This window comes from Topomyia yanbarensis, chromosome 2 (assembly GCF_030247195.1).
Source record: "Topomyia yanbarensis strain Yona2022 chromosome 2, ASM3024719v1, whole genome shotgun sequence".
NCBI lineage: Eukaryota > Metazoa > Arthropoda > Insecta > Diptera > Culicidae > Topomyia > Topomyia yanbarensis.
Window position 1 is genome coordinate 204,262,366 of NC_080671.1, and position 26,059 is coordinate 204,288,424.

Sequence of the window (26,059 nt, forward strand, 5' to 3'; positions counted from 1 at the left end):
CAATTCAGTTTGGAATCCAATATGACTCCAACGTATTTGACTTGATCTGCACACAGTAGCTCAGAATCAAAGAACTGCAAGGGACGAACCCCGGTTGTTATTCGCTCCTTCGTGGGAAGAACCATTGAAGTTTTGCTTGGGTTAACTGATAGTTTAACTTGTCGACACCACTGTTCGACAGCTCTCTTCATTGAGTTTCTTCAACAAGCCGTCAGTTACTAAAATGCATAATAAAGGTGACAGAACGCCGCCCTGAGGACAACCGCAAATATTCAACTTCCGTATCTCAGCCTGTTGCAGTGACGAGCAAAGTAAGCGGTTACTAAGCATTGCGTTTATCCAACCCGAGATACATGCAGGTATCCCATGACCGCGCGTCGCTTCCAGAATAGACTGGAAGGACACATTGTCAAAAGCACCCTCAATATCTAGGAATACACCCAAGCTAGATTGCATGAGCAAGAAGGCTTTCTCAAAGTTGTAAACAACATCGTGAAGCAGAGTGATCGTGGATAATATGCATGTTGCATTTTGTGCAGTGGATATTCAACTAAACTTAAGCTGATAGGCCTAAAACTCTTGACTTCTTCATAGCTTGAGCGCCCCCCCCCCTTTGGGAATAAATCTAACAGTTATTTCTCGCCATGCTTTCGGGATATACCCGGTAGCAAGACTGAAAAGCAAAATTTTTTTCAAGACATGTTTAAGAATATCAAATCCCTTTTGTAGTAGCACGGGAAGTATTCCATCTTTTCCGGGTGATTTGTATGGAGCAAAGCTGTCAACTGCCTTCTTGACCGATTCAGTGGAAACCAATGTGCGTGCTAACGCCCACGAATCCGAATCACCAGAATGAGATCTGTGAACATTGTTCAACTCCGGATCGATAATCGGAAAGTGTGTGTCGAAGAGACAATTAGGAACATCTTTTTCGTCCGTCACATAAACACCATCTCTGGTTTTTAAGGAGTTCATCTGAAAATCATGAATTTGGAGAGAATTTTATTTAACCTGCTAGCCTCGTTCAGACTAGAGACATTAGTGTATAGGTTTTGCCAGCCATCCCGTTCTGCAGATCTAAGACATTTCTTATATGCACTACGAGCTGCCCTGAAAGCCCTGGAGTCATCACGCTGACGCCGGCTCAAAGCTCTTCTCATAACTTTCTTCATTCTTTCAAGCTCAGCCCTCCACCAAGGGTCGATTTAACAGTACGAAGTGAACAAGCTTCTTCGTAGGATGCTAATATGAATGAGTTTGTAGTATCCACGACGTCATCTAAGTCGTCTAGTTGACTAATTGTTGGAAAATATCCATGAAATTTAGTCGTCAAGTTTTCCAAAAAGAGGTCCCAGTTTGTAGATTTAGGATTACGATATGTAACCACATTGAAGGTGACATCAAAATGATCGAAAAATATATATTTATGATCAGATTGAGACCTCGCAAAAGTTGGTCGGTTTCCCACATTCAAAATATGGAGATTTGTACTACTTATGTACTCCCTGGAGCTGCCCTAAATGATGTGATGAGCATTCGCATCACTGCCGATAATGAGCGGAAGCCCATTTCTGCTACAATATGATACAAAGCTTTTGAAATCATCAGAAGGAGATGACTCGTTATGCGGTAGATATGCTGAACAATATATATATATATATATATATATATATATATATATATATATATATATATATATATATATATATATATATATATATATATATATATATATATATATATATATATATATATATATATATATATATATATATATATATATATATATATATATATATATATATATATATATATATATATATATATATATATATATATATATATATATATATATATATATATATATATATATATATATATATATATATATATATATATATATATATATATATATATATATATATATATATATATATATATATGCCTACGTTTCCGACAGTCAGTGTAACTGTGACAACACAGATATCGCGGTTTGTGAGCTCCGATATGAGACACGCGTCAATAGCCTTATTTGCAAGAATGCAAGCACGAGGCTTTTCAAGTGCGTTAGTCATGCCTGTCTTGTTGTAAGCAATGAAGGCAGTGTTAAGTAACTTTCCAAAATAGAAGTTTCCTTTATGGAAATACGGTTCTTGAACCAATGCTATGGAAGCTTTACCTTCCTGCATGAGTCGAGATAAATTCATAGTTGCTGTACGTTTATGGTGGAAATTGATTTGTGCTTTTCTAACTATTGTTGATTAGAGAACTGTACATTTCATTTCCAACATAAATTGCACAACAGCTAGAGGACAACCAAGCGTGTTGGGATGTTATCGCATATAGCGAGCTATATCAGGTTTAAATGGGACACGTTCATTTGATTCCCACGATTTGCGAAGAAAATAATGGTCCACTGTGTCAGAGATTCGCATAACACAGTAAGGGCAAAACCCAAAATGCTCCGTGCGCGACTGGCATATTTTAGACCCTTCAGTCATCAATTCCTCGGCACGGAACTACACCTTGACTTAGGGTCTCCTACTTTCAGTCGCCTCCTACGACATGGGAGCAAGACCCCAGTGGCTCAATTCTTGGTCGGATACCATACGGCCTCTGGGCAGGTTCATCTGTACACATCGAAATTTGATAATCGAAACTCAACAAAACTTCACCGAACTACCATCAGCCGAAATTAAGCGGACCATCGGTGAAAAAACTTCGGTGCGTAGAGTGAACGTTCCGCTGCATAATGCAGCGTACTGGGGAGTTCTCCCAACTCTTCCCAGGCTCCGTGCGCCATTAAGAATATTTTAAACCCCCTCAACAATTTTACCCATAGCACGGGTCGCATGACACTATGGAATTGGGGTTCCCTGTTTGGTGGATTTTTACCTCTGGACAGGTAGTCCGTAGTGGAATTCTTAGCCGGTTGAAACAACCACTATCGACACTACACGGCTTATCTAGGCTGTTCGGAGAAAGAAGCTGACAGCTTCCATAGATGGCCGAACAGCCGGTGGTTTCGTCGGTACCTTCATAATAATTGACTGTAGCCAGCAACCAAGCTCTCCATTGCTTCACGAGATCTGCCAGCTTTTGAGCGCTCTCTGATTAGAAACACAGATAACTCCTTATACAAAGTTGGAACTCAAAAAATCAAAAAAAAATTGGATTTTCCTGATAGTACATACTCTTGAAAAAATTTGTGCAAAATTTCATCCACATCGGAGCACTAGATTTTAAATTACAACCGTTTGCAGCACGCTAGTTCTTCCACGAATGAAGTTAACACAAAAATTTAAACGCAATTATTTCGGAATGAAGTTTTTTGAAAAGTACCGTTGCGGTGAACGTGATATCTCAAAAACTATTCATCTGATTTTCATTATTTTTTTAATTTGTTTGTATTTATGTTATCGTGTACTTGAACGGTCCGTTTTTCATCAAAAAATTTTAGATTTTTATTGGGAAACCGATCCGTTCAAGTACACCACAATTCATTTTTCTTCAATAATCTTTTTAGTTTTTGGATTTCAGTCGAGCGGTTCGCCTTGGAGAGCGTTCACCACAAACCTCTGCCATAAAAACACTTCGACAACATTGAATATTTTTTAAATTCAGCTGGTTTTTTTCTATCTTCGATAGTGCTACCAATGGTCTATTTTCTTGCCCGGGATTAAGTAAAGAGAATGGACCCAAACAAACATATTCTGAAATGATTTTTTAGACCAAACCTACAAGAATTCTCGTATTTCCTCCAGAAGATAAGGGAAGCGCTTTATTGGTTCCACAGATAGTCTCAATAGAACTGAGGCTGTCTGAAACGATGAAGGAATGATCTGTGGGCAAAGCATTAATATTCTCATGGCTATACGCAGAGCCGTCGTGCGGGTTTTCTGGCGTCCTTGGCGTTATCTTAGTTTTGCGCCCCTTGGTGTTTAGACTTGTTAAGACAACGTCTTAATTCCTCTACAGAAATAATAATGAAAAACTTTTTGATTTTCATTATCAATCAGATACTGGTATTTCAATAGGTTTTCTTCAGTGTTCAATATCAGTCTAAAGAAAATTGATATTGCTACAACCTTTTATACAGAAACAGATAGAAAGATTGATAGGTAATTTGTGTGAACCTGGTCGTTTTTTGTGCGCGGGTAGTAGTTTGAAAAGCCGTGAATATCAGTTACCTTGATCTCGATTGAGTAAGGACGAAGGGGACTGTTTGAAAATTTCCAAGCTACATCTAATTTCCAGGGATTTGAAATTTGTCGTTGAATTTTTATATCTTCGGTAGTTAGGTCGTGTTTTTTGGAAAAGGCGTGTTCCGCTACCTGAGATTTGAAATGAAATGGTACATCTTTATCAGATTACCTAGAAGCTTTAGTAATTTGGAGTTAAAGTTGTGAGAGCTTGTTTGTTAAACATCTTGTTTTTTTTGTGAATAATTGATTGGATGGTTTGCTCTGTATTAATTCTGTATCTTTAATTTTTGCTTCTTCCCCCAAAGGTAAACTAAGCATTCTATGAACCATAAGGAATTTTTTGAAATCAATATTAATTCTTCAAAATGGCTACAGAGATTTTTGAAAACAAACTTGTTTCGCTCATTATTCCGCAGCCAAGTGAAATTTCCAGAGAAATTTACACGTTAACTTAAAGCTTTACCCTTCGTAGAAACGATTTAAAATGTTTTGTTTGTTGAAATTTCAGCAAATTTCAGCAAATCAGCAAAACAAAAGCATATTTACAAATCTTATTAGCCCTATTCAAAAGTTAATATGGAAATGTTGGTTGATCTATTGGTCTTCAATCGTGATCACCACATACCTCTTAATTAAAAAACGAGTTTCGGGGAAAAGCCTGCCAAATATATTTTTATAAACTTATGCTTTTTTATTTCATTGACAAATGTTCTACCAAAAAACTATAAGTTCGATGTAATGAAATCATTGCTTTATGCCTTTACGTAAATTCAGGCTTTCCTGAGCGTGTGAGTTTTTTTTTATCATTTTTCTGCCTCATTTTCAAAAATTATAAGGTAGTAAACGGGAGGGTAAAATAAATTATTTTTTGGATATTACAAAACACTCTAATCACTACAAAAACCATTTTTAGTTTCATTCGAAGATCTCATTCATTCGAAGATGGGAATTTCATATGTGACCGGACGATTTAGTCTATATTTCCGGAACCATATAAGCGATCCGTACGAAATTTTATAGACATCTATGGGGATATTATAGCTATCATTTGGGACTAAGTTTTTGAAAATCTGAAACTGATGTGAGTTCGTAAATTTTGAAAGATGGCCGTTTTTCCCGGGCACTTCCGGAACCGTCTATGGTGGTCAATGTAGTCAACGAAGAGAACAGCAAATTGAAGTTGTTTGAGAGACATTTTAGCGAAATTTTTACCTTTTTTTGCTTTCATCGGAGTATCGGTTTGAATCACAAATTGCTGTGTGATCGCACGCCACAACCTGTAACTCCGGAACCGGAAGTCGGATCCATTAAAAATTCAATAGCAATTAAATAGCCATTTACGGGGACGCAATACCTTTCATTTGAGAGCAAGTTTAGTTGAATCGGTCTAGCCATCTCCGAGAAACCGTTGTGACTGTTATTCTGAATTTGGATGCTTCCGCCGGGGCTTCCGGAACCGATGATGGTGGCCAATGTGGCCAAATAGACTTTGAATGGATGTTAGTGACCTAATATTACAAATCGAAGTAGTTGTGGTCATATTTTGGAAAAATTTTCACTTTTATACATTCATTGCAGAATTTATTAAAATCGACATTTTCTGCGTTTTCGTACTCATCACCCCGTAATTCCGGAACCGGAAGTCGGATCCATTAAAAATTCAATAGCAGCCTATGGGAACGTTGCACCTTTCATTTGAGACTAAGTTTGTCAAAATCGGTTCATCCATCTCTGAGAAAAATGAGTGACATTTTTGGTCACATACACACACAGACGCACATACACACACATACATACATACACACATACATACACACACAGACATTTGCCGAACTCGACGAACTGAATCGAATAGTATATGTCACTCGGCCCTCCGGGCCTCCGTTAAAAAGTCGGTTTCAGAGCAATTGCAATACCTTTCTATTGAGAAAGGCAAAAACACTACAAAGAGACCAAACACGTAACATCAAATCAGACAAACAATTTAAATCAATAAAAATGTTACAATTGTATATTTAAATCTAATTTGAAAATGTTTCACTTTCACCGGTTCCTCTTGGCTATCGTTGAAATATGAAACGCGATATTTTTTTTAAATTGTGAATTCTGTTCAATTTTAAACAATTAGAGATAAACTAATACTATTAAAACTTAATAGACAACCAAAGGAATGCTACTGTTGCCTCATAACAAACGAATGCAGATAAACCTGGCAGTACAGGAGTCAAATACATTAACAGGGTTCAAAATATGTAGGGGTCCAAATTAGATTGGTTACCCTACTTCTCAACCGATTATTGCAAAATAATACCCATATTATTTTACAGACAACGGAGTAAGGCTTCCTGTTGTTGCGTGTTTATGAAATTTCATTCATACTCGTTTCATTTCCGCCTACTGCGTCCATATCCTTGGCTCTGCTCTATTCGAAATACTTTCAATGCTGTATCATCTATTTTCACGCAGTATGATATGTACACTCTGGTAAATCATTTAGTGAAATTCTATGGTAGAGAAGAGTAACAAAACATGTTTTAATACAATTGTTATGTAAACATCGAATTTTATGGGACATTGACAAGTGTTGCTTAGATCACTCATTTGAATTTCTTCTGGGTTGCAAATATTCAAATTCTTTGAATTAAAATTGATCATATTCAGTCGCATTCATTTTCGATATTCAATGAGGCAACCGAGAACGTCAAACGAACAAACTAGGGTAAAGTGCCTATTTTCACCATACTAAACAGGGTGCCTCACTAATTCATTAATTTCTCGGCCTACAATCAATGGAATGCATAAAAATTGACATCAACAGTTTTGCTTCGTTGTTAAGAACCAGTATAATAACACCAATGTGCTTAAAACAGTGAAATTCTGGTGTTTGAGTGCAACAAAAACTCGAATCGAGTGGCCCTATTGTTGCGCTACCATTTGACTCAATGCGTTGAACAAAGATGGCAGATACTGCTCTAACCAACGGCTTCAAATGGGTAGGGTGACAATAGAAACATGGCGAAAATGGGCTCAACACCCTACCTATTCATTCAATGTAGGTTTTCATTCGTCCCCGATTATTGGACGAAAAGAACGTGCAGTAACGAATCAAACGCAATAAAGTAGGCCCTGGTACAATGTGAGCGATGGTAACAATTTTTTTATATGCCTTACATTTAACATTTGAAAACATTTACCATTTATCTATTTAACTAATAAATATTGTTCTGCGATATTCAACTGAATGAATAACATGGATGGACGAGTCACATCAGGTTCATTTTCAGCCGTCAAAAAAGGGCTTCGATTATTTTTAACTCTGTTTGTTAGAAATGGCTATATGGAAAATCATAACAATTCGATCACACTAAATTAACGCCGTTTTGAAAAATTATTTGCTATAATTAAAAAAACAAACCTAATATTATAATATTATACTGGGATCAAACGAAAGAAACATTTCTCGTTTTAGCTGGTGGTAGTAACGATGTCTTGGTCAGGCAGGTGGTAATAACGATGTCTTGGAAGCTATTGAGTTAAATTCCCGATTTTATCAAGTATCTTCCCGGAATGGAAATTTCCTTGATGGATCCTGGTTGTTGGCGGAATATTTGTGGTGGTATGAGGTGGGACCATCATCATAATCAGGGTTAATAAGATGATCTTCAAAATTCAAATCTTATTATTTTCTTTAATGGGGGGTAAGAGTTACAATGTGAAAAAGGAAATACTTTGCTACCCCTACGTTGAGTTTTTAAAATAATTTTTCAATTAAGGGGGTCTTTTACTCATAAAATGGCTGAATTGCAATTTTTCAACAAAAATTCTGCCATTTTATGAATAGAAATTATACAGAAATTTTCCCGAAAACTCAACGTGGAGGTTAGGTATTTTTTACATAAAATGTGTATACCGCAAATTATGTTTTTTAGAGACATTCCACAAAAAGTTTCACCATCGAGTCGCTTGCGGATATTTTTGTATAGAAAAATTACAGAATGCTAAGTATAATGTATACAAGTTTCGATCAATTCGCTTCACCAAAATTTCTATAAAAAAATCGCAAAAGATTGTTTTTTTACGCTAGAACCTTTATCAACAACCCCCCCCCCCCCCAAAGAAAAACTCGATTTGTTTTATGTTCGAGTGTAATAGATACTGAATTACGGTTTATCGTGGATATGATACATTCTAACAGCCTACGTGCTAACCCTCGCCACGGTGTGTTGCGTGATAACATTATAGTAGTAAATGAAATAATTATAGATTTGATAGTATCTCGCAATGGATATACTACTGAGGATACTACATAACGTGGCATGCACGTAAACATGGTGCATTTATCATTTGGATACATTTTAATGGATCAGAAGAGTGTTAAGGTTCAAGTTACCTTTTTAAGCATGTGTTAGTTGAACGCTTGGTAATGTGCGTAGGAAAATTTGTGTTCAGCTTTGCCACCGGATTATCCATCAAAACTCTAAAAGAAGAATATCAGTCGATTTTTTATATCACCACGATTCAAATCGTGCAAAATACCTACTGGAAAAACCATCGGCTTAGCTGGACGGTGCTTTTGAAAAAGTGGCTGTGATTTTTTGTCACACTACCACACTGAGCTGGGTTACGCAACACAACTGCGCAATGAAAAAACCACAGCCGATTAATCGATTCAACCAAGCTTAGTCTCAAATGAAAGCTGTTTTATCCCCGTAAATGGTTATTAAATTTCTTCCCGATACGACTTCCGGTCTCGGAGTTACGGGTTGTGGCGTGCGGTCACAAAGCAAATTCCGATTCAAACTAATGAAAGCAAAAAACGTTAAAAATTCGCTAAAATATCTCTCAAATAACTTAAGTTAGCCGTTCTAAGTCACTGTCGGCCTATTGAACTTTCGTTGACTACATTGATCATTATAGACGGTTCCGGAAGTGCCCTGGAAAAGCGGCCATCTTTCAAAATTATCACATTCACATCAGTTTCTCGGAAATGGTTGGGCCGATTTTCACAAACTTAGTCCCAAATGATAGCTATAGTATCCCCACAAATGTCTATAAAATTTGATATGGATCGCTTATATGGGTCCAGAAATATAGACTGAACCGTTCGGTCACATATAAAATTCCCATATAAGCCGGAACTCAATTTTTTTTTTTCAAAAGGGGAACCCCATGAAATTTTAAAAATCGAATTCGTATTTTTGATGTCAAACATCTTTAAAATGCATGAAACGTCGAGATTTTATGTTACCTCGATTTTTTTTTATGAACATCGGCTTTTTAGGACTTTGGGACCATTAACCCATTATTGCCCAACTTATTTTTCACGCGAATCACAAATAGTGTTTTCCGATCGAAGAAATATGATGTGGTCATTCCAGTAAAATTATTTTTGTACTGAAAGTAGCTGATATTATAAGGAACAACCAGTTAAAATTTAAGATTGATCGGTTAATCGGTTCCTGAGATATCGTGATCGCCGCGGATGAACTTTTCAACAAAATACAACTCCGAGATAATCGAGTTTTACTGTCGGTGCAGCGAGTCAACGGTCTAGCGTATCAAACACTACGTACCGCCTACAAGTGGTGAATGGGTAGCGGTCTATGAATAGCTGTAACTTAAGTTATAGTATTCCGATCTTAATGAAACTTTGAGAAAATTTTCCTCAGCGTGTGTAGTTTCAGAATATCTAATTTACGAAAATTCGATTTTTTCATTCCTAACAAAAATGTGTAACCTATTAAGTGAAAATTGATTAAAAACAAAACATAAACACCGGTTTAACTACTCTAACTTCTCTAAACATATTCTGCAAGAGTATATGAACAATATTAACTCGTTGATAATGCCTGTTCTGCGTTATTAATTGAGTAATAGGAGTTATTCTTAGCACCTACTATATATAGTAGGTTGGGCAATAATGGGTTAATAAATTACGTAACGTTTTAATGGGGGGAGGGGGTCCGACAAATTGTGACATGTTGTTACATATGGGGCAGGGGAATAAGCAACGTTACGTAACATTTTTTGCCGAAGAAAAAAAAATTCAAAGAATTTGTTACGTAATAGGGGAGGGGGGATAGAGCAATTTGTGACAATTTATTACATGAGGGGAGAGGGAGTCGAATTTGGGCAATTTTTGCGTTACGTAATTTATGAATGATATCTTTGCTGATTTCGCACCTTTTTGACTTTCTCAATAGAAACCTCTGAAAACCGACTTTTTAACGGAGGCCCGGAGTGCCGAGTTGCATATACCATTCGATTCAGTTCGTCGAGTACAGCAAATGTCTGTGTGCATGTGTGTGTATGTATGTGTGTATGCGCGTCTGTGTGTGTGAATGTGACCAAAAATGTCACTCATTTTTCTCAGAGATGGCTGAACCGATTTTCACAAACTTAGTCTCAAATGAAAGGCACAACGCTCCCATAGGCTGCTATTAAATTTCTAATGGATCCGACGATTTTTGAACAACTCTTTTTTTTACGTCCCACTTAGCCTTCACGTTGAGTGTAGGGGGGGGGGATTCTAATGTAAGGTTAATTCGGTAAAAAGGTACATTTAAAATAACGTTTTGGTGATATAGAGATGGTTTGTGGTATTCATTCAATTTAACCATATTTTCTCGAATTTTGGTAACAGAATACTAAAATTGAGCGAGTGACAGCGAATCTCCGGAGGCGCCTCGTCGAAAACTTGTGGTCAACATCATAACTCAAAACCTTCTGCACCAATCGTGTTGACATTTTGCACAATTCTTTTTCACATCATTACCCAGGTATTGTTGCGAACTTTTATTTTTTTCGTGGCATTTTGAAGCTGAAAATCCAATTCCTCCATAATTCTCTTCGGGGAAACTTGCTATAATTTTATTTATGACTCACGAAGCTTTCGGTGACTGTAAATGGTATCAATTTGTACAAAGAGTAGTCGATATCGTTTTGGCTCCGATAACGCTCGATTTCCCCGCTTCGTCTAGCAATTTTGCATTCGTGCACGAATTTGTATTATTTCCGATACTCAAATAGGCCCAATTCCAGTATACACATTTTTCTTCGCAGCAGGAAACAAAGACCGATAAACAGTTAGTCTCCGGTTGGTGTAATCGATACTCTGCGTGAATTCAAAACCATTTGCTGGTGGAATAACGTTACAATAGCAATTTTGCTTGATACTTCCACGCATTCATTTACGTCCCAAGACAACACAGAAGAATAGCATGATAGTAGGTAGGCTGTTTTTGAGGTGTTAGCGATTTAACCTCAAAGAGCGAACTAAATAGGCGAATTCAACGGATATAATCCATTTTTTTAATTTTATTTACGAAAGTGTTAAGGAATATGTTGATTATCTAGTATAAAAATCACTGCATCTACCATTGTAGATTGTAGTTGTAGATTGTAGTTTATGTAAACTCGCAGTGAATAAAAATGAACAACCATAATGAAACTTTTGATTATTTGTATATCTCTATAGTAGCGGAACGCTCGATTTTTTGCTACAAGTGTTGTTTTCGTTGTCATACTGCTGCAATACCAGATGTTGATTGTTTTCCTGCAGCATCTTTCCAGCTAGGTATAGTGATTTCCTTCGTTTGCCAACGGTTATGCGCCATCAACCGTAACCCCAGTCGGGTAGCATATAGCGATAGCACATACCCAAGCTGTATGAATGCATCCCAAAACAGATGCAAACTATATTTTCCTTTTTAAAACTGCAACATTGTCAATTCGCATGTAGCCAAAGGGTTACAAATTTGGATTTTTTTTCTTTTGAAGACACCTGTATTATTCAAATACTCCTCGAAACGAACTTTTTATTTTTGCTTTTTTGCCTGCAATCTGTCCCGTCAGAACCCAAATACTGTTTATTATGAGAACAAAATTAATAATTTGAGCCATTTTGATTGTTCATAAACATAACTCCCTGAAGAAGTCGACAATATCGGGTCAAAATGCAGATAAAATTCGGCGGCTGACTAACTCAGGTCATCACAGTATTCGAATGTCTGAAAGAATCCAGAAACGCTATAATATTTGCCTACTACCGTTAAATTATCAAAGAAGTGAAGATGCGCATTTCACCATTGTCATAATTAGAGGTGTGCGCCGATGCATTTTTAATCGGCGGCGGCGTAAGCGACATTTTTGGCCGGCGGCGGCGGCGTTGACGGCGTCACGCCGTTGGACCCTATAGGCGGCGGCGCGCCGGCGTGTGTCGGCGTGGCGAATATTGACGCCTATGTAACTAAAAAAAAAATTCTTGACTGTACAATTCCTTTCCCAAATTTTCTGTTTCTATTGTAACAGACTTCACAGCACATACAAACAAACGTTACAGCTTAAAGAAAATCTAAAAAAATCATCGCCCACGATGTACTAGCGACATCTGTTGGACACATTGCACAAAATGTAATTCTCGCAACCATATCAAATTTTTTTTTCAACTGAAGCTCCAGTTGTGCCCACCCTGCTTGCCAAATGCAAGATAATAAATGAAAGGTGGAACTATTTTTACAGTTGTAAAATTTGAAGAACGAAATAGAAAAATTGTCGATGTGGCATACTACGACTTCGCATGAAATAATGATTGCAATGGACAAATTTGAAGAGTGCAGAGTAACGACTGTATTTCAATGACCAATAATAATTATTTATTGTTCTATATTTGGGAAATTAAGGAACGGTATACAATTTTTGTTTTGTTTGAGGAAATTAATTGTTGTTGTCGTTTCATTGTTTTTTGTTTCTATTTAGTCATCTTTACCGTAAGCCCGGGGACAATTGACAGCTCCCATATATTGAATTCATAAGCAAATTTTGGGGGTGATTTGGTAATGTCATGGCGGCTCGAATGGAGGAAAAATTGAAAAAGGCGCATCCCATGTATTGTTTTCCATATCTGTGGAAAATAATCAATTTAAGCATTTCTACCATTTTTTTTGCTGCTAGAATTCTGATAAAAACACAAATTCTATTCGAATTGTTAAGCTTGGTGGTGATGTACTTTCATTGGCCAAAATGTTTTTCATTTACAATTCTCGAGATAAAAAGCACCAATGATTCCAAACTTCACACAACAAGAAAACCAAAACATGTTTAGGAAGGAAGAGAGCCGGTTGTTAAAAACAGACTTCCAGCTAAATATTAATAAGATTTATGTAACTTTGTTGACGGGTTTCAGTTAGGGATAAATTTTTTCTCTAATAATAGTTTTCTTTATTCACATTTTGGAATAAGCTTTTTCTAAATGTTGTTCTAGCCGCATTAACGGCGTTCACAACACACGTAACGAAACACGCTTTTCTCTTGAAACTTTTTCGTTTCGTTGTTCGTGGTACTCATACAGAGAAGGCATACTAGCGCCACCATCAAATCGGTGGTGCATATATGAAACAAGCACTATCTGTCAAGTTGTCCCTGGGTTGTTTACCATCGCTCTTTTAGAATCCCGCAGATATCAGGTACCCTAACAAGAGGCGTTATTATTGGCATTACTGCGCAGAAATGTCACTTTTAATGATCGTGTAAGGACACCTTTCAAGGTAGACACATTACTTCATTTTCCAGGCTGGTGTTTACTTTTAATTCTTGTAAGTACAAATTCGCCACAATGATAAGGAATACGATTCCCTGGTACTACATTTTCTTACAACGTACGATCTGCTTCTATCTTGAGTGCAAAGTATGCTCGATGTGCTGCAATCATACCCTGACGAAACCTAAATATACAGTTACTATCAATCATAATCGTTCCACGACTTGATGTGTTAGCTCCTGTTAGGTTGAAACTGATCACTAAACAAGTCTGATTGAAAATGGCATGAGCGTATCTCTAGTTTTCGTAGCACCTGCACCCCGCCAATTTCTTCAGCAGTTCCGGGGACCAACAAATTCTAATCCATTGCATAAATTCGGTACACCGAATCGATTAAATTACTAACATCCTGTTATGTGCTTGGTCACCGATTGGCATCGTGTTGTAACTTAAGAAATGGTTGTGAACAACTCCCACCTTGGGCACTTCGACAAGAATGAATTTCACATTTCCGGCCCATATTGTTTGTTTTGGTTTGCATTAGATTAAAAAGACCGTAACGTTTTCGGGTGGGTGCGGAAACTAAGTGACGCATTTAGTTCTGTGTCAAAATCCCTTCACTAACGCCACCGATTTGTAATTGAAATCGACCGTTTTTTTCTACGAGTGATGAAAATTCATCTCGTGTTACGTCTTATTTGTCTGTGATACCGGGCTGTTGCAACTGGCACTGAAAATCTTTCTTGAGTGGGGCTAGATCATACGATGCATAAATTATGAGACTAGAAATCTTTCCCTCTGCATCGCCACATCTGTGCATCAGCGTCGCGAAAAGTCAAGATCACTTTGCTCAACTATTCTTCGAGAAATTTTTTTTAAAATAGGTAACGACTCAATCAATTATAAATAAACCAAGTATTGCAAATAATTTTTGTGTTTTCACAAAACTAGTTCACGCAAAAAAAGATGTCATTATACTCAAATGTTTAGTAGGATGTTGTGTCTGAATATGTTAAATATTTTTATGATTCTAATTCATAACTCGATGAAACATTGATTTGTATTAACTTTATTGACTAAAACAGTCAAGAATTGAACGACGTGCAAGGATTTTCGTAAATTTTCGTCGTATTATCGTGATATTTTAGTCTTGAGCTTACCGTTGGATTTTTTACACAGAGTCACGTGTCTTATAGTTCTTTAAATTATTTCACGGACATGAATTGTGGTTAGGTAATGTATTTTGCTCAGCGCAGTTTCATTTAATTCCGAACATTTCTCTGAATTTCAACAAAGTAATAACAGGGTTACAGGTCCTAGTAATGTCTTTGTATCTAATGCTCGTGCCTATGAGACTGGTTGCTAGCAGTTGTACACAATAGCTCACATAGAAATTTCAAAACCAAAAAGCAGAGCGAATAATCCATGAATAATAGTCTGAGTTCCTTGTATTTTTTTACGTAAGTATATTAAGATTATGTGGAAAAATAATTACTTCATGAATTACATCATGAACAGTTTCACGAGCTCTACTGGTGAATCGTGTGTAGCATATTAGGAATTAAGAATCGGTTAAAAAATCAATGAATAATACACTGCGTTCCAGTGAAATTGATTAGGTGCAAAGATTAGGATCAGGCACATAATCGTAAATTTCAGGCACATATATCTTGAAAGTGGAAGTTTTTTTTTAATTTGTGGACCATTTCACGCACACGAATGGTGAATTGAAACTTATATAGTCAAGGCTTCTGTCTGTCACGTTATATTTTTACGCATATTTCGTAAGATAAGTCAGCAAAAACGATAAAATCAGATTCCATCCCAACTGGACATTATTAAGGTCACTAAACCGCACATTTTTTCTACAGAAAGTTATTTTCTATCATGAACGGTTCTCGTGTTATTGTCATTTTAATACGTCTGTCACGTTACACAATTTTCGCAGTGAGTTTGGAGGATGCCCGACTATATTGAAAAAGTCTGTTCCGTTGGCCCCCAAATTTGCATGAACACAGTTTTAAGTTGAAGCTTGGAAAACAAGGAAGAGTTTCAAATATAGTTTTCCTGAAGAAAAACGTTGTTTTCGATTTTATGGAGTATTCTCAATGATCTGTCACGTTACAACCAGAATCTGTCACGTTACAGTTCTATATTGTTATTGAAGCAAGCATATCGAGACAGTCGTTCACAAATCATCCTTGATTTGGGAACTGAGTATTAACGGGAATTTTCATGTTTATTTTGAAAAACATATGGGTTTTGATGAACAAACGTGAATAACTTATGAAAAGGTCGTAATTTCACGAAGTAATATATTATATCGAAAAAAAATTCTAAAATAACTTAATCTGCATTTTGAAGTACAATTTTTCATGAGAATTTTAAATTGAAAAACCATTTTGAAATACATTCAATAACTAAATTATTTAAAGAAAAAAAATTAAATTAAAATAAAAAATTAATATTTAAAAATGAAAAGAATTTTTTAAATATGTTAAAACCTTTGTTATTTTCTCCACTATGAAATTACATTTCAAACATTTGCAATTAAATTTTAAACGTGTTATGTTTTTGCGTTTGGTATCTGTGAGTTATTTATTAAAAGGGCGTATTTTCACTACTAGATATTTTTGTTCCAAATATTTCGGATATTTTTTCTTAAGAGCATTATGCTTTGAAATTATATTTAGTATTAATATTGTATAAGAGAATTTTATTTATGACTGGCAAATACTAAGAAATCTAGAAGCATACTTGAAGTTAAAAATTCTTTCTTACTAATAACTTCCTAATAATGTAATTACAGTTTCTTCAGTTTTTAGGATTTCGTTAACAAAAAATCATTGTTTTTTTGTAATTGTATTTTTTAACATTTTTTTGTTTTCTTGTTTAAAAATTTCACCAAAAAATATTCACACAGAAGAATTGATTCCCTGGAACTCGCTACCATAGTTTTGCTGCACCAATGGCGATTCTCGAACAATCTATTTTAAAAGTAGTGCATTCAATATCTGATTCGCCCTTTTTAAATATAACTCATGAATAAAAATTCTTTGTTTAATAATGTAAAATACTTAGTCTCTCATAAAGATGTAACGTAAGAGGTTTCATCAGAATCGAAGATGGTCACCATTTTTGACGTAATTGAATCAAACTTGATGGAATTGCTATACAGCAGAAAACATCTGTCACGTTACATAAGATCAACTGTGTTTTCTCAAAAATGAATAAAACTTTAAGGTTTCCACAATACAATTTCAAAAAGTAGACTCAAAGTAGTAAGTAAAAATATAGGTTAGACATTGTATGCATGCTTTTAGTGTGGTCCACAAAACTTTTACGAATTTTTGGTCTGTCACGTTACAAGTTATATGGTTTCCATTACTTCACAATTGAAAATAAGCATTTATCCATATTCATGTCAATTTTTCAAGCAACATCATCAAATTTAAATTAGAATACGATGGAAAATGTGGTTCCAGCCAAAAAGTTGAAAATATGGATTTTGTGTACATTTTTATCTCCTTACGGTCTTGTAGTCATTTTCAGGTCATGCAAGTAGCATCAACAAACTTTTATAAATGACAGACATGGAATTTTTTCTGGGCTCACCATTCATATTTTTTAATATTAGAGGTTATATACATACGAAAAACAAACAGTTTGACGCAAAATTTGATAAAAAAAAATTTCGCCTGTGGTTGCCATTTTCGGAGCCTTGACCATATGCTCACAATCATAACCAGTTGACGAAGCAAAAATGGATCTTTGAACTATATAACGAGTGTCGTGTAATGGTTTTCGAGAAAATATCAAGATTTTTTTAATTTTGTAATCCAATTGACGACCACTAATACCAAATAATGATCAAGATGTGATAAATCATGAATCAGTTAACGTCGTATATTCGATCCATAGACAATGTTCCTAGATTTGTGGATAAAATTATGAGCCAATAATTTTAGAGCTCGCGAATTGTCGGCGGGGGAAAAAAGCATCGGCGGCGCGCCGCCGATCTACCGTTTGGCGTCGGCGTACGTTAAAAATTACCGGCGGCGGCGGCGTGGCGTGGCGGCGCACAGGTCTAGTCATAATGTTTGATTAAGGATATTCCAAATCGGTGAATGCGGTGTTTCAGAATCTTCGCTTGGCAATTAGAATCTTACATTCATCTTAAAACTGTTTGAAATACCAAACCCATCAGGGCTACCAAGATTTTGCGGGTTGTAGCCACGATGGATAGTTCACAATTAATAGTTACAATAAACTGTGTGGTTGTGGTGTTGCTGTTCTTAATTTACACATTAAAAGTTAAGATGACAGTAAAATTTATTTATTTATTTATTTAAATTCATAAATTCACAACTAAGCAATCATGGTTTTGTATAAAGCGAACAGTATACGAAAATCGTGACCAAGCTCCTGATGTCATGAAGAATAATCTTCGTATTCATCAAAAGGGGTTTTCACAAAACTTGTTCGTATCCTTGTGCTGTTGAAAATTGATGATTTCACCGCAACTTAAAATGCTGTTTAATTTTCACCTTTCGATGATCATTACCATTCTCGTAACCTATTTATAATACTCTAAATGTGCGTTAGTTATATTTGTGGTTTAGAATTTTGTTGTTTTGAACCGGACTCTCAGGACCCTATCCCTGGATTCACTCCTGATTAGAGGTATATGGTTCTTGAATAATCCACTCCCGTGAGAGCTAGGGTGACCATATGAGGCGTGTAAAAAACCAGGACAGTCGAAAAGAGACTGCCTTCCCCCGTTACCTATCAATCGACTGTGCCTTCTCCGCAGGTTTTCGGCAGTTACAAAGATATTGGGTAGAGCTTCGGCAATAAAAAAGTTTTGTGGGTCTGGGAGGAAGAGCTCTACTAGAAAATTTTTCGTGAGAATTCGATCACCGTGCTTTTTAGGATTTACACACACACACGCGAAGTTCTTGCTACACCACCACCAGCGAAAGTTTCATGCTGTTGTTGGAGGAATCGGAAATCCTGGATTGATCAAATGAGACTAATTATTATGAGATCGTCTGTGCAGGAACAGGCGAGGAGTTTTCAGCACTAAATACACGTCATTGAAGCAAAGTAGAAACATCAACGGTTCCAAGTAGCCATGCCCACGCGCGAAGCCATGTAAATCACTTAGTCTGCTTTCACTCGGTTTATCGTTTTCGTCCATGCCGTCCTCTTGATGTTGTATGGGTTTTCACGATTACCTGGTTTGAATCGTTTGTGGGACCAACGGGTCACGATCGCGTATCCGTATTTTTTGTCATTTACTTTATTGTCGGGGGTGCTGGCAGTTGATTGGTAAGAAGCATCACAATGATCGGACACGCTGTGTGTAGATTCTGTTGTTGTCAGAATTCGTTGGTGGCTGAGTTGCAACTCCGGTTGTTGGTGATTTAGTTAATGTTGTTGGGTTCGCTCGCAGTTGATGTTGTTTCATTAGAGGCTTTCGCAAATGGCTTTGCACGTACATACTAAAGTTTGATTGCCAAATATCAGCAAAATTTTGCTGAATTTTGCCTTGCTGAAATATCAGAAATACTTCCAACAAAAATATTTCGCTGAAATTATAGCAATTCAAAACTTTTAAAATTTTGCTGAACTTTGATTTGCTGGAACTCATCAAAACTGCCATTCTTTCACTGATCAATCTATAGATTTGCTGATTTTCGTCAAAATATTGGGCGTCACTAAAATCAGCAAAACAAAAATTGCAAAGCTGAACTATTAGCAAATCCAGATTTGCTGAAAAGTTTTAGCAAAATATTTTGCTGAAACAAAATACAAAAAATTGGCGTGTAGCGATCTGTCCTTCATATGTGCACAGCGTGATTTGAGATTTGCTTACACCTTCTATTTCGTATTGAATGTTCAGGTATGAAGGAATAGGTTACGTGACTCGAATTCTCACGATACGAACACCATTGGATATACCAAATTTTGCTGCTGAGTTTCAATCATTTTTAAATAAACGATCGATACCGCATCAATGAAAGTAACGGTGCATTATTTTCCACACTGGCTTGGGACAACTGTTATTTTTCGATTGCTTTGCTGGCGCGGTACATATAGACAGCAGACTGTATGTAAAAACGTTCGCTTGATTCACTGCACTGTTAACAAGCAGCACGATTATAGCTTCCGATCCGATTGAGATGGAAAAGTAGACTGTTTAGGAACTGGTATTGATCCTAAAGGGGTTCTATAATTACCAGCTCGAGAGAGCGCTCAATAAGATTTTTTCCACGGCAGTTATTGGTGTTTTGCCATTTTTTTATGAAATGAATTTCTAGTAAAACGAAAAACTGCCATTTGCAAGAGAACTCTAGAAGAAGAAGAATCGCCACTTCGCAGAATCGCAGTGCCGGTGGATGACGAACAACTACCGCGAAACGTCGTTCGTGCTGCTCTCGAACACCCACATTCCAGAAAATGACAGCTACTATTCCAGCGACAAGTCGGTCACACACCCCTAAGTAAATATAAGCATAAATTTAAAAGAAATGTTATGCTGTACATCGCCATATCGGACAGAGGGATTTCAAAACCGTGGTTCAAGCCGAGCGGTCTGGCCATCAATCAACAAGTGTACCAGGAGGAGTGTCTTGAGAAAATTCTTCTGCCGTTCTTAAAGGAGCATCATACGGTTGGGAAGTGCGTCTTCTGGCCGGAAAAGACGTCTTCCCATCACACCAAGAAGACGCTGAGCAGAAAAAGATACCGTACGTGCCGAAAGAAAGAAACCCGACTAGCTTGCCCCAGTGCCGTCACATTAGGGTTTTTTTCGGCTCCCTCAGTGCTTCAATGTGTAAAAATAATTTGCGAGTCAAAGATACGAAGCAGGTTTACTACCAGGATCCGGAATTGTATCCGGAAGAAGGACATCAGTGCCGTCTAGTGCTCTTGTGAGAGCATCGCGACTAAGTTGCGTCGTACAGCTGACCAGCGCTCCTTCTCCAATATTCATTGACGTTATTTTGAAGAATAAGCATTGTTTTTAATAAAAAAAATCTGAATTCGTTGAAGATTTTTTTTTTGTTTTTCAACTACATGACTGCAAAAAACTCTCATTTGTATTGAACACCTATTATTAGGCTTACAGGACAAATCAAGCTTTTGCCTCGACTTCCCAGGACACCAGGACAGTCAGTGAAAAACCATGACATGCCCTGGGAAACCGGGACGTATGGTCACCCTAGTGAGAGCAAACGCAGTAGTTCTTCTCCTACAAAGAAAACGCTTGGCTTGATGTGACTCAAGCTGATGGAATTTGATCAATCTGCTGGCGAACCGGGATGAGATTTCCTCAGGTTTTTCTGCAGCCTTTCCTCGTTTGATGCTGCGTACCAATCCGCCACCCTGAATAAGTTTCGCATGAACGGATTTGGTTACCAATTCGAGTGTCCAATGAATAAATAATGGTAGTGAGTGAATGGACAACAGTGAATCGAATAGTGGATGGCGGATCCCAGAAAATCTTGGATCAAGTACATCTGAAACAATATTTACTTCAAGGTACAAAATGTGTGAAAATGTGCGACAGTAAAACATGAATCGCAAGCTACCCGAGTGTGACTTGCCATTATTTTGGCCTACTCTCGGACAAGGGCTTTCTTTAGCGTCTCGAGGCTGGCGTATTTTTTTTACTTTGGACCTTGCTCACCAAAATGGCCCAGAGAGAATATTACATTGGATTCGCTTCTGGTGAATATGAGAGCCATTGTGTGGTCGAAAAAAATTTCGAACGTTGGTATTCAGCAATTCTTGGCCTATTCGCGCTTTGTGAAATGGTGCCGAGTCTGGTTAAAATAATCATGGTCTGCGACCGAAATGTTTGTCTTCCCAAAGCTTCAAAGTAGCCTGCAGAACACTTTCCCGATAATATGTCGTATTTTCTTTGACCAGGCTCGATGAAAACGATTGAAGAGGAGGTTCTGCCGCCCGGTGGCCAGCTGATTATTCCAATTCTCATATAAATGGTGGATCAGCGTTATCGCTTTGAGAGTATACGAATTGCTCAATTTGAAATCTTTTTTCGACAGAAAACTCGATGATTGGAATTTGACCGCTTTCGACCAAGCGAACCACTTCTTCGCTCTCTCAAGTCTAACTTGTTGCTGCTTCGGATCTTTTGAAACTTGTAAGGCTTGATCATGAGCTCATTTTCCAATATGCATCGGATAATGCAGTCGAACATTTTCAGTACTTTAGACATATCATTGGCACTTTGACGTGGATTTCGCTCAAGTCGCTGCTTCACTACGGAACCATTTCACGTGATATTGCAGTATTTTGATGCTCACCTCCATCGCATTTTGCGATGCTACCAGTATGATTATAACAAATTACGCTGCGATAAACAAAAACTTTATTAACATTTGTTTGAGCTCACGAACAATCGTTGTTTGTTATCTTCCAGTTAAATATAAAGCACTATTTCTTTTAAATTCCATCGCTAATCACTTTCTTGCGTTCACTTTTGGCAAAATGCTGTTATACCCTTGTAGACAATACTCCGAACTACAAGTTTATAGCCAGCTGATGCCAGTGCGACAGCTATGCGAACGGTCTGAAGTTGGTTACGCCCTGTCTTTGTATTTGTATTTGTATAAAAAAAGTCCAACTGACAATTTGTCTTAATGAACTATACTAAACTAAGGTAAACTAAACATAATTAAAATAGTGACAATACACGACGACGAAACTGCGAAGAGTTCATGACGAAGTCAAAAATTTCAGCAAACTCGTTGAAGCGACGACCCATTGCTAAAATTGGACTATTGGTAGCGTAGTTAGTGCTGCGCATTTCAGAATGCAGCAGGGCTCGAGGGCGAAGAGAACGGGTAGGCGCGTAGAGGTTGATTTGCGCTAGTAGCTCCGGATCATCATATTCAGCCAGCAGAATCTTTGACACGAAGGTAGCTTGCGCTGCATGTCTCCGGCGTGTTAAAGTATTAAGTCCTAAAAGACGACAACGGTCCTCATACGGTGGCAGGTTTAATGGATCGTTCCACGGCAATTCACGTAACGCATATCGTATGAATTTACGCTGGACTGCTTCAATCCTAAGGCTCCACGTAGCTTGATACGGGCACCAAACGACGTTTGCCAATTCCAACTGCGGGCGCACCAATGAGCAATAAAGAGCCTTGAAGCATAGAGGATCCCGAAATTCGTTGGATATTTTGAAAATAAATCCCAGCAAACGATTGGCTCTGTTGATGGTCGCTGAGACGTGATGAGTATACGTTAGCTTATCATCAAGAATGACTCCTAGATCCTTCACGTGGTCAACGCGTTGTAGTAGAGTTCCTGCGATGTTATAGTTGAAGGTAACCATATTTCTCGTTCGATAATAGCTGATGACAAAACATTTTGCAACGCTAAGGACCATCATGTTTCTTACACACCAGCTATAAAAGGTGTCAATAAGATGCTGTAGCTCACGGCAATCGGCTTCATTCCGTATAACAAGAAAAAAATTTAAGTCGTCGGCAAAAAACAGCTTTCCTCCACGGCTTAGAACGAAAACCGCATCGTTCACGAACAGTGAAAAAAGTAGTGGACCTAGCGTACTACCTTGAGGAAGTAATCTGCGCTGTGTGCGTGACCAGTGTTTCATTTCAATGAGATTGTTATGTATGAAAATGGTGCATTCTCACCACACGAATACCGTTAGCAAGGCATGGCAAAAAGGTCCGTTTGTAATGTAGTCTACTTCTCAGAATCTTTGCACGCATTTTTTAATCACGCCGTCTGGTTAACGCGGAATTAAATCATATTAGCGAACTTCGATAGTGTCATTTTCTATGTATACAGGGATATTATATGTACTCAACGTTGCTACATTCGGTGGAATTTAAAAACTTTCGCCAAAAATGACTTAATTTGGACATGATTTAGAGGGGTGAAGATCACTTACATTCTGATTTTATAGGCCCTACATTCCCACATAACATCAAAGGTTATTCCTTAGACATATTTTAACATGTTTCAACTGGTGAACATAGCTCTAATCGCAATAAAAAATTTGTTGACTGGATTTGTATATAGAAAAGTATATCAAAACCAAGAAAAATTAGCCCAAGAGAGCTCTCAATGAAGTTATTCCATAATAGTTGTTAATGTTTTGCCATTTTCTTTTTTTTATGTAATGGATTTCCAGTAAGACGAAAAAATGCAACTTACAAAAGAGCTCAAGAAGCTGAGTCACCAAAATGTCAATGTGTCTTCTCAAGGAATTCTCCTGGTCCCAGAATGAAAAACAATTTAAGTCTTTCCCAGCACAGTTTTGAAATGACGATTTTGTGCTTCTTTTCACAACCATTTTAAACATATTTCTGCTTTAAATTTAATTAGTGTAAGTTACTTTATTGATGGGGTATGCTCTCAAATCATGGTTTGCCTACAATTTGCGAGCAATGCATCAATAGATGAGATAAATTTGCTATTTATCCTGTCCGTCCGTCTTACGCACAGTTCCCCTAAGAAAAGAAAGTAGAAAAGAGAAATAATAAGGCACTATTGAGAGATTGAAAAATACATCGGATGGAACGATTGGAATAGTGTATTAAGTTTAATTTGACGCACTCTGATTGAGGATGAGTATACGTTGCAATTTTGGTAGCGATCGGTCGTAATTGCGATCAAGAGCAGAGTGAATAATGCCAATACTCAATAAATGAAAATATATTTAGTTTGCAGGAGAAAAACCAGGATAGATCAAGCGTTTTCCTTAACTTCCCAGGACACCAGGACAGTCAGTGAAATACCAGGACATGTCCTGGGAAAACAGGACGTATGGTGTCATATTCGTATTGTTTAACTGCTCACTGATACGGCTTGATCTCAATGTTTTTGATTTGAAATTGATGGATTTTTTTTGGTTCCATGGTGATCAGACGATCTTTACCTTTATCGTTTATCGTGGAGGATTGCGTTTCAAAGAATCGGTTGTAGTCTTCTGCTCAACATGTTTTATTGCATTATACAATAGTTTGCTGTAACTCCGAAATATTCAGAGATTTGTTTAATGTTTTTCACGTGTAAAAATAATTTTCCGAGCGCGTTCATCCACCTATAAACATTTTATTTTGATAGCGTTCAGAAATATAGTATTTCGAAGCTAACTTTTTGTAAATGCACAAGATCTGTTTTGCATTTTTAATTTATTCGGGAAATAGAGACAAAAAAAGTGTGCTAATTCTGTGATCGAACCTTGTCCATCTCAAAACACATGCTTCCTCAGAATGACAGCTACAATCAGTATGTAGCAACATTCACTAATTCACCCAGAGAAGGAATAGGTAGATTGCACGCTTATGAGGTGAAATAGCTATAAAACACTCCATACGCACTGAAATGGAAATATATGGAAATGTGCTAATTCTATGTCCATCACTGTAGGGTAATTTGGGGAGAGATGCCGCACATTTCTAAAAATCGATCCTGCATCAAAGTTAACCATTCAAAAATTGATGAAATCATTTTTGCGACAAGTCTATAAAATAGAGTGAAATAATTTTTGTCATAAACAAAAAATTCATCAAATTTCCACGAACATTTTACAAAAAAAGGTCATTTAGGGAGAGATGCCGCATGTGCGGGTGAGACGCCGCACCGTGGTCACAAACTGAAAAATGCTGAACGAAAGTATTTTTAGCTCTCGTTGATATTTTTGTGATTTAGTGTCTTTAGCTGAGTTTTATGAAGTTGCATTACACCTAGCACCTTCACTTTTCTTAAGGGGGTACTACCATTTCCAGAAACATTTTTTTACTCAACATTTTAAAAATATTTTTCTTTCGCAACCTTGTGTAACGGTTAAGTTGGAGGTGTAACTTAATTAAGGATACTAAATATGTATATGTTTGTACGAGCGATATATATCTATATGTTGGTAGCGGTTCCTTAAAAGTAGTGTTTGGCTGTTTCTCCCAACAATCAATTTATATAACTCAGGTTTGTTCTTGAAAGATTCATTTTGAAAAAGCATCAATTCGTTGAAATTTTCATTTTTGACATCACTACAAATCAATGCGTTCAAGAAAATTAGTGCCTGAAGCATTAAAGAATAAACCGAAGTAATAATTAATTACATATCGCTTGTTTAAAAACATAGATAAATAGAAAAATAGACTCATATTCCTATATGTCGCTGTGTTAGGTCCGTTTGTGGATATACCTTATTAAGAACCTATATCTGCCGCAAATGAACATTTAATGGCATTCCGAGATGAAAAAATACATTTTAGCTACGCATCCTCCTCCATTGAGTGCGGCATCT

General features: G+C 37.0%; 1 protein-coding gene across 1 annotated transcript in view; it reads left to right on the forward strand.

The window, feature by feature from the left end:
• Window positions 1-26,059, forward strand: part of LOC131682747 (gamma-aminobutyric acid type B receptor subunit 1) — a 508,949-nt gene that overhangs the window by 180,649 nt on the left and 302,241 nt on the right. The gene's annotated exons all lie outside the window — the stretch shown is intronic.